The sequence below is a fragment of the Rutidosis leptorrhynchoides genome, chromosome 1, assembly GCF_046630445.1.
Source record: "Rutidosis leptorrhynchoides isolate AG116_Rl617_1_P2 chromosome 1, CSIRO_AGI_Rlap_v1, whole genome shotgun sequence".
Lineage (NCBI taxonomy): Eukaryota > Viridiplantae > Streptophyta > Magnoliopsida > Asterales > Asteraceae > Rutidosis > Rutidosis leptorrhynchoides.
In genome coordinates, this window is record NC_092333.1 from 552,226,534 (window position 1) to 552,237,217 (window position 10,684).

General features: G+C 38.6%; 1 non-coding gene across 1 annotated transcript; it reads left to right on the top strand.

The window, feature by feature from the left end:
• Positions 1–255: 255 nt before the first annotated feature.
• LOC139886911 (small nucleolar RNA R71) lies at positions 256–362 on the top strand. Its single transcript, XR_011772771.1, has one exon. It is a non-coding gene; the product is annotated as a small nucleolar RNA R71 (small nucleolar RNA).
• Positions 363–10,684: the final 10,322 nt, after the last annotated feature.

Here is a 10,684-nt window from a genome sequence, read left to right on the forward strand (position 1 = left end):
AATGTTTGAAATTGATTGTTCAAACTTGCAAGCGTCACTTGTCCATTATCACTCTCGACTTGTGCTACACTTTTCCTTGTTAAATGTCGCGGTGAAGGTGCCCATTTATATGTGTTGACCGAGATGTCTTCTAACATAATTTCGGCCGCATTTGGTGATTTGTACATAAATACCCCACCGGATGAAGAATCAAGATATTGCTTCATCAAAGTATTACAACCCCGATAAAATGTATTGATGTACTCCTTCTTCGTCAAACCATGCGGTGGACAAGCTCTTAGTAGCTTCTTGAATCGTACCCATGCATCATACAAACTCTCATCACCCCGTTGGGTGAACCCATTAATCTCCATTCTTAATCGCTCAACTTTTGATGGTGGGAAGAAGTGATTAATAAACTCGTTTGTTAATTCTTGAAAGACCTTATGGAATCGGATGACAAACTTCTCATCCAAGCTTTTGCGTCTCCTTGAAGTGTGAAGGGGAATGCCCTTAACTTAAAAGCATCATCGGTGACGTTTTTGGTTTTGTAAATATCACAAAGATCATTAAAGTGTTGAATGTGTTCAAACGGATTCTCATCTATCAACCCATGAAAGTATGTATCCTTGATCAACGTGAAAAAGTTACCCTCGATCTTCCAATTATCCACTTCAATTGGTGGTTTTGTAATAGCCGGTGCTATCATTGTTAGTGCAATCAATCTAGCGTTCCACATTGGTGTGTCGTTTGGATCATTTAATAATTCTTGAACAACCGTAGGACCTTGGTTGATTGGATTACCCTCTTCATTGTGAATCGGATTGCCGTTTGGATACATGTCGTCTAAACAAAATGGCAAAGCTTCAAAATTCTTTCTTAATACCCTTGCTTCTCTACGATAATAAACCCCGTGCACGTGTCTTTCAAGACCGGAGAATGGATGTGTGAACTCTTGATCCTTGTGAGACCTTGTTTTCATACACCAAAGGCACCTATCCTTCAATCACAACACAAACACAAGCGGTTTTTCCAAACAAAAATAATATATAAAATGCGAAAAGTAACTTCCGTAAGGGTAAACCCCTACGAAAGGATCGAACAATCAAAAGTTTAAACCAAACAGCTAACTAGGCTAACCGCTCCCCGGCAACGGCGCCAAGAAAGTGTGATGGTGTGATGCAATGCATAACTTTTACCCTCTAAATTTATAAATGATTCAAACACTAACAATTAAGCACACACAAGTTAGTTGCACTTAAAACCCGGTTATTATAGTACTTTAATGCAAGTATTCTTATCAAGTTCATCTCAAGGGATTGGTCATAGTCAAGTGTTTGAAACTATCGATTGTCCTAGGGTTTGTTCGATTGGGGGGTTTCGATTGATATTAACTAACAACTAACATGTGTTCAATTAAACAAACTTAAACTAAACAAGTAAACTACTAGCAAGAAACAAGTAGCAAAGTATTAAGACTTAAATCAAATTAACTAAGAAGTGTTCACTTTTCTAATCCTCTCTATGCTTGGCTTGCCCCGTATTGCCTATTTTGCTATCTCATAAGTTGTTGAACTATTAAATGTTTAGAATCACTTCTAAACCTCAAATCAAATGACACTTCGCGAATTCACATAAGCATTGTATCCTAAGATCGAGTTAAGCATGATTTGGTCATTAAGATTGAGCTGGGTTTGAAATCACTTAAAACTCCCAACTATCGAAATCACTTAAGATAATCGGCACTACTATGTTGACTAAAGGCTAATTGAAAACCATCCTAGATCAAGAACACAATCACTTGCAATTCCCTAGCTAGTTGTCTAGATCACCTAAGGTGTTGAAGCATACATTGATTCACTTCTCAAATCACTAAGAGAGCTACTCAACATATGTAATCAAAGTCAAGCCTAAAACAAATGAAATTTTCCAGCCTACAATCTAGAAGCTCACCTTCTAGATGTTCAAAGTAGCCTTCTTTGAACACCATGTAGAAGAAGCAAAGTTGATAACGATGACGGCCGCCCACCATCTCCGTTCACACCATTCCACCGCCATAGAATTTTTACTATAAATAGAGGTGCAAACCTTCATTGTAAATCATCCTAAATCACTCAGAGAAGTGTAATCACAACCTAGAGAGTGTGTGTGAGTTTGAGAGTTTTTTTGTAAGAGTTTTGTAATACATTGTAAATCTATTCTTGTGAGTAATAGAGTTGTTTTTCTCTCAAATTTATATCTCCCAACGTCCAGGCGATCCCCTCTTCTCAATAAGTGGTATCAAGAGCTTGGTTAGAGACGTTGGTTGAGTTTTTGGGTCTTCTGAACTTTCCTCAAAATTCAATTTTGAGTGTACCATTGGATTCGTCTCATCGAACCGAGTCCAACGCAAAAAACGGCGACTTAAACGGAGTTATAACAAGCCCAGAAAACGCGGTCAAAGTTTGGTCAACTTGCCGGAATCTCGCCGGAGAAGACGACCGGTGCCGGAATTTTCGCCGGAGAAGACGATCACTGTAGCAATTCACTGTAGCAGATGGAGGCACTGTAGCAAGTTACTGTAGCAGTACTGTAGCAATTCTGAAATTTTACAATTTGGTCCCTGAAATTTTCAGAATTTCATTTTTGGTCCCTGAAGTTTATAAAAATTATAATTTTGCCCCGTAAGTGGAATTTAAGCCGCGAAGTGTCTATTTCACCATTTTCAACTATTTCGGACGTAACGGTGATCTCTGTTTTCTACAATTCAACCCCGTTTGTGTTGAAAAATTATTTGTAAGGTGATAATGTCCATAGAAGAGTCAACATCATCTTCGGGAGCTATGATTATGCTCACAGCCACAAACTACACGCTGTGGAAACCTCGGATGGAAGATCTCCTCAGCTGTAAGGATTTGTTCGATCCTGTTGAATTGAAGGGTATAAACCCTGATTCTGCGAAAGAGAAAGAGTGGAAGAAATCAAACCGAAAAACTATTGGTCAGATCCGTCAATGGATTGATCATAGTGTCATCCACCATGTTGCACAAGAGACAGACGCATATGTCCTTTGGAAAAAGTTGGAGGACATGTATCAGGCCAAGACTGCTCGGAATAAAGCCCTGCTGATGAGGCGTTTAGTCAACATGAAGCTCAAAAGTGGAACTTCAGTTGCCGAGCATACCAGTGAGTTCCAGAGCTTGGTCAACCAGTTATCTTCTGTAGAGATGCCGCTTGGCGATGAAGTTCAGGCGCTACTGCTACTTAGTTCCCTTCCCGATAGTTGGGAAACGCTGGTAGTAACACTCAGCAACTCAGCCCCGAATGGAAAACTTACCATGTCAATGGTCAAGGATGCCCTATTCAGTGAAGAGGCAAGGAGAAAAGACATGGGCACAGATCAGACCCATGCCTTTGTCACAGAGAATCAGGGGAGACAGCGAATGAGTAGCAAAAATAAATGTAGAGGCAGAAGCAAGAGCAGGGGCAGGTCAGCTGATGGCAGAAAACCAACATATAAATGTCATCATTGTGGATTAGAGGGACATATGAAAAAGAACTGCTACAGATTGAAAGAGGAACAAGATCAAAGCAGATCACAATCGAAGAATAAGGGTGGAGAAACATTAGTTGCTATCACAGGTGATGTAGCTTATTGTTCAACCCATGATGAGACATGCCTTCACGTCTCACGAGAAGACACAGAATGGGTGGTAGATACTGCAGCTTCCTACCACGTGACTCCATACAAGGAATACTTCACAACATACAAAGCTGGTGACTTTGGAGTTGTGAAGATGGGAAATTCCAGTTCCGCTGAGATTGTCAGAATTGGTGATGTCAGGATAAAGACAAGTTCCAGGAGCACAATCACTCTGAAGGATGTCCGCCACGTGCCAGATCTTCGGCTGAATTTACTTTCTGGGATAGCTCTCGACAAACAGGGCTATGATAGTCATTTCAGTAAAGGCACATAGAAATTGTCAAGAGGCGCTATGATAGTTGCTCGAGGACACATTTGTGGCACACTGTACAAGACTCATGTGAAGATCTGCACAGACAGTATTAATGTTGCAGAAAAGGAGGCTTCACAAAATTTATGGCACCAGAGACTCGGTCACATGAGTGAGAAAGGGTTGTCTACCCTAATAAAGAAGGAGCTTATCAATGTAGACAACGATGCTGCACTAGATCCTTGCAATCATTGTCTGTTTGGTAAGCAGCATAGAGTCTCGTTTAATTCCTCTTCAACGAAAAAAATCAGAGTTACTCAGTCTGGTACACTCTGATGTTTGCGGTCCCTTGGAGGTTGAATCAATTGGCGGCAATCGATACTTTCTGACGTTTATCGATGATGCTTCTCGAAAGGTGTGGGTATATTTCTTGCGGACGAAAGACCAGGTTTTCGAATACTTCAAACAGTTCCATGTCATGGTAGAACGTGAGACAGGAAAGAAGTTAAAGTGTCTTCGATCCGACAACGGCGGTGAATACTCTTCCAGGAAGTTCGATGCCTATTGCAGATCATATGGCATCCGACATGAGAAGACGGTCCCACATACCCCTCAACATAATGGTATAGCAGAAAGAATGAACCGAACAATCATGGAACGTGTTCGGAGCATGCTCAGTATGGCTAAGCTGCCAAAGCCATTCTGGGGAGAAGCAGTCAGAGCCGCTTGTTATTTGATCAACCGATCTCCATCAGTACCACTGAATTTTGAAGTTTCGGAGAAACTTTGGTCTAGAAAGGATCCATTATACTCTCACTTAAGAGTATTTGGATGTTTGGCGTACGCACATGTATCCAAGGAGCTCAGGCAGAAGCTGGATGCAAGGACCACTCGATGCATATTCATAGGCTATGGAGATGAAGAATTTGGATACAGATTATGGGATCCAAAGGAGAAAAAGGTGATCAGAAGTAGGGACGTGGTGTTCCATGAAAGCCAGACAATAGAAGATAATGAAAAGCCCACAATATCTCAGAAGCCAAATGTTGCTGCTCAGGTGCCAGAGGCAACAACGGAATCATTCATGAGAAATGAATTTTCAGTGCAAGAAGAAATGCCAGAAGTAGAAGATAATGAGGAAAATGACGGTGCTGAGCAGGGGGAGCCACAACCCCATCTGCCAGACGTTCCAGCACCATCACAAGGTCAAGATGATGGTGGATCTCCTCAGAATGTTCCAGAAGTTCGTAGATCTGAACGAGGTCGGATTCCATCTAGTAGATATCCAGAATCCGAGTACCTTCTACTTACTGAAGATGGAGAACCGGAGAGTTTTCATGAAGCAGTAACTCATAAGGATAAAGAAAAATGGTTGCTCGCAATGCAGGATGAGATGGATTCTCTGCAGAAAAATCAAACTTATGAGATTGTAGAACTTCCACGCGGGAAGATGGCATTGAAAAATAAATGGGTGTTCAAGCTGAAAAAGGATGGTAGTGGAAAAGTGGTGAAATACAAAGCACGACTTGTAGTCAAAGGATTCCAACAGAAGAAAGGGATTGATTTTGACGAGATATTTTCACCAGTAGTCAAGATGACTTCAATTAGAGTCATACTTGGATTGGTCGCAAGTATGAACTTGGAGCTTGAACAGATGGATGTAAAGACAGCTTTTCTTCATGGAGATTTACATGAAGAAATTTACATGGAGCAGCCAGAAGGTTTTGAGGTTTCATGAGATAACCTCGTATGCAAGCTGAAGAAAAGTTTGTACGGTTTAAAGCAGGCACCTAGGCAGTGGTACAAGAAGTTTGACTTGTGCATGGTGAGTCACGGGTACAAGAAAACTGCAGCAGATGAGTGTGTCTACATTCAGAAGTTTTCTGAAAACGATTTCGTTGCTCTTCTACTATATGTAGACGATATTTTGATCGTAGGGAAAGACGCACCGAAGATCAACCAGCTGAAGAAAGAACTCTCTAAGTCTTTTGACATGAAAGACTTAGGACAGGCTCAACAGATTTTGGGAATGCAGATAACCCGAGATAGGAAGAATAAAAGGTTATGGCTATCTCAGGAGAAGTATATTGAACGAGTGCTTTCACGTTTTAATATGAAAAATGCCAAACCTGTTAGCATTCCATTAGCTAACCAATTCAAGTTAAGCAAGAGTTCTTGTCCCTCATCCAAGGAAGAGATCGGGGAGATGTCGTCAGTACCATATTCTTCAGCAGTTGGAAGTTTGATGTATGCGATGGTGTGTACAAGGCCCGATATTGCTCATGCAGTGGGAACGGTGAGTCGTTTTCTCTCGAACCCCAGGAAAGAGCATTGGGAGGCGGTAAAATGGATTCTCAGATATCTTAAAGGTACAAAGAATCTATGTCTTTGTTACGGGGGAGCTGATCCAATCTTGGAAGGCTATACAGATGCGGATATGGCCGGAGATCCTGATAGTAGGAAATCTACTTCAGGATTCATTTACTCTTTTGTAGGGGGAGCTGTTTCATGGCAGTCAAGACTACAGAGGTGTGTTGCATTATCCACAACTGAAGCAGAGTATATTGCTACCGCAGAAGCTGGAAAAGAAATGTTGTGGTTAAAGCGTTATCTTCAAGAATTTGGAATCAAGCAAAAGGAGTACAAGGTATATTGTGACAGTCAAAGTGCTATAGATTTGAGCAAGAACTCCATGTACCATTCTCGTACAAAACATATTGATATTCGCTATCATTGGATACGCGAGGTAATTGATCGACAACTGTTGAGACTAGTGAAGATCCATACAAAGGAGAATCCTGCGGATATGTTAACAAAGGTGGTGACTCGAGAGAAGTTGGAGTTATGCAGAGACATAACTGGAATGTTCGTGGATTCGGCTGGAGGGGGAGAATTGAAAGTTTCCAGCCTACAATCTAGAAGCTCACCTTCTAGATGTTCAAAGTAGCCTTCTTTGAACACCATGTAGAAGAAGCAAAGTTGATAACGATGACGGCCGCCCACCATCTCCGTTCACACCATTCCACCGCCATAGAATTTTTACTATAAATAGAGGTGCAAACCTTCATTGTAAATCATCCTAAATCACTCAGAGAAGTGTAATCACAACCTAGAGAGTGTGTGTGAGTTTGAGAGTTTTTTTTTTTTGTAAGAGTTTTGTAATACTTTATAAATATATTCTTGTGAGTAATAGAGTTATTTTTCTCTCAAATTTATATCTCTCAACGTCCAGACGATCCCCTCTTCTCAACAACAAACTCATAGCAATGGATCTTTAGCTAACTCAACAACACATGATCATGTAATTCATTCAAACAACAATATTCAATTGATTTGGGGCAAACACTAGCATTAGAGATTCATAAATAAGCAAACACAAAGGATTTAGCCAATCATGGCTAAGATCAAACTAATAATAATCAAAGAAACAATAACAATCATCATCTTCAAGTTATTACAAGTAATCAATGCAAAATATGTAAAGTAAAGTAAAGATTACAACCCAAAATGTAAAGAAGATGAAGATCTAAGCTAAACAAAGATGAATCTTGAGCAAACTTCCTTGAATCCTCCCTTAATCTCCAATGGATGATGAAATTAGGATTTTGTGAGTGAAATTCGGATCCTAAGCAGCTGCTCTCTCAAGACGCATATGAAAAATGACCTAATCTCGTTCCTTATATAGTGCTGAAAATCTGGGCTGAAACAGCGTCAGGAGCGCCGCTTTTCCTTCAGTAGCGGCGCTTTTGGCTTAAAACAGGATCGGTGCTTTTGACTTTGGTGCGTCGCTTTTGGCTTGGCAGGAGCGACGCTTTTGACATGTAAAACGGCGCTTCTTCTTCTCACTGATGAAAAATGGAGACAAATCATGCATAAGAGCTCCGTTTTTCCTTCTGGAGCGGCTCTTTTGGACCTTCAGGAGCGGTGCTCCTTTACAGGAGCGGCGCTTTTTGAGCTTTTTCCTACACTTGTCATTTTCTTAGCCAATTTTGCCCAGGATTTGGTCAATTTTACACCAAATCAACTCCTTAGCCCTTAATTTACCAATTAGCTCAATAGCACACAAAATAGGCCCCGAGATAGTAAAAAACCGAACAAAGTGAGGTAGATATCGCGAAGTAAACATATATAAATGGAGCGATATCAAGTATTAATATTATGTATGACAGGATTGAGTTATAAATATAGAATTAAACTATATTTGATATGCTTAAACATAACCCTTAGATCTACGTTTATCCTTTTCTTTATTTATTTATTATTAGACCACCCCAGCTCATCGTTAGTTGCCATCCTTGCTGCCATTGATGACGATGTCATTCCATCGTCATTCGGCTATTATCCATTTCTTGCGAATCACGACTCAGTTTTTCACGAGAAAGCATATTGAATAACGGTACATTTAGAAAGTATTCCCGAAATATTCCATTTTATATCATTGGAATTATAAACAAAAAAAATATGAAAAAAAATTAAAAGAAGAGAATACCGTTTCCCTACAATAAATATTCCCTCCGTCCCAAAATAATTGTCATGTTGGACTTTTCAAAGTCAATTTATTAAGTTTTGATTTTAAATATTTGTTGGTGTATCTATAGAATATTTGATGAAATTTTATATCAATAGATTCATTTTTGAATGTACTTTCGTTTGGTATAACTTTGATTCGATATTATATAACAAAAAGAAAAATATTTAAAGTCAAAGTTGGAGAAAATAGACTCAAAAAGTCAAAACAGGACAATTATTTTGCGAAGAAGGGAGTACTTTTTTTTTTTTTTTTTTTTCAAAATCAATTTTATCCTTACACCTCAAACACTATAAATACCATATCATCTCATCTCATTTTTCTTAAACTTTCACAATAAATTCTATCACTTCAAAATGCCACAAAAATACCATATCACAACCTAAACAAAATCTTCAAATTCCAACTTCTAAATCAAATAATTTCTTCCAACAATTGCTCGAATATCAGCAACTTTTCCGTCACCATCCCGTTCATCCTCCAACCCACAAGGCCAATCATTATTTCAATCTCAAGTTTCACTGATCATCAATCCTTTCTCAATCTCACACGACGACCCATGTAGCCAAATGTACATGAATATGTATTATCAATCGCAGCAACAAAATCGCGCTTACCAACCTTACATCCCAAATTTTCAAATACCTCATTTACCCAACGAAGAAGTTGAAGAATCCAACCTCGAAAACCAACGCGTACCCGAAACACAAAACATACCCGCAACCGACGATCCAAAAGGAAAAAAGTACACTAAAACATCCTTGGTCCGATGAGAGTCTCATTTTAGATGAAGTTTGGTTGTGTGTTTCCGAAAATCTTGGTTGTTAGAACTGGACAGTCGAGCCCCGTCGCCTGATCAAATAAGCGGAAAATGGAGTAAAATGTCAAAAGACATTATACTCTCTATTGGGTATCACTCCAAACTTCAAACAAACTAGCCGAGTGGGACTCATTTTGGGGCGTGGTTCGAAAAAAGTACAACGCGTTAATAACTGAGCCTCGCCGACCCAATCAAATAAGCGGTAAGTGGAGTATAATGTCAAAAGACATTAAATTATTCATTGGGTACTACTACAAACTTCAAGTACACTGGCCGAGCGGGACGTTAGACACGAATATCATGTCCGCGGCACAAACGAACTTCAAGCAACAACTCAAGCGACCATTTCTATACAAAGATGGGGTCACATTTTAAAAGATTACTTTTTGAAGGAAACTTTTGCAGAAGTTGTTGATAAGGCCAAGAAGTTCACGAGTTTTGTCTTTGTTTATATCATAATGTTTTAGTTTTAGGTTAGCTTGACCCATTTCTTACAGGTAGTGATATTTCCACTTCCATTTTTTATACAATGACTAAGATTTACTAAAATACTCTTAAATTATGTATTACACAAATTTTTTGTTAGGATTTATTAGAAGATATTTTTGGAAAATAATTGTAATAATAGTGATTGTATCAAAAATAGAAGTGAAATTATCATCTCCCTTTGCTATGTAGTTGCTTGATATAGTTGGGCAATAGGTTATACTAATGAGCTTAGATATACCAATAGGTTATAACAATGACGGATATGAGTATGGATGATGGATGTAGCATTGCATAATTCAACTTGTTTATGTTATGTATTTTGTTGGTACATCCGTATACATGTTAAATAGCCATATAGTGTACTTGATTTTGTTATATTACTAATACAAAGTTATTATTTTTTTAAACTATTTAGTTGTTCAAATGTCATCAGATTACCATTTTTGGTCCATTTTTTATTTTCATATTTCGCATTCAAGTATACATGATGATTTCATTTCTCTTTTATTACCTAGACATTCACCTGCTTAATAATAGCTTATAAAGTTAAATATAATGCACATATATGTCTCTGTTTTTGAAATCTACTCATAAGTTTCCAACGGCTGGACGTTTTGATCGTATTATTTCAGTTGAAATTCCAGACAAATATGAAGAAGATTGAGAAGATGTTGGTTGAAGTAAGGATTAAGAAGTCTTAATCTTTCATTGTTTTAGTACTTTCTGTTTGTTTGTATTAAGTTGAAAGTTTATGTTATGTCTATTTGAATGCTTTTGTTTTGTTAGTTGATGACCATGTATTTTAAATCTTTGAATTTGTTTCTAGATGGATCATGGATTTGTAATCTTATTATCACTTTAATATTCTGTATCAAGGTAGGAATCTATCATATCATAATGGTTCTTAACCAAATCCGTAAACTCACGGGTCACGGG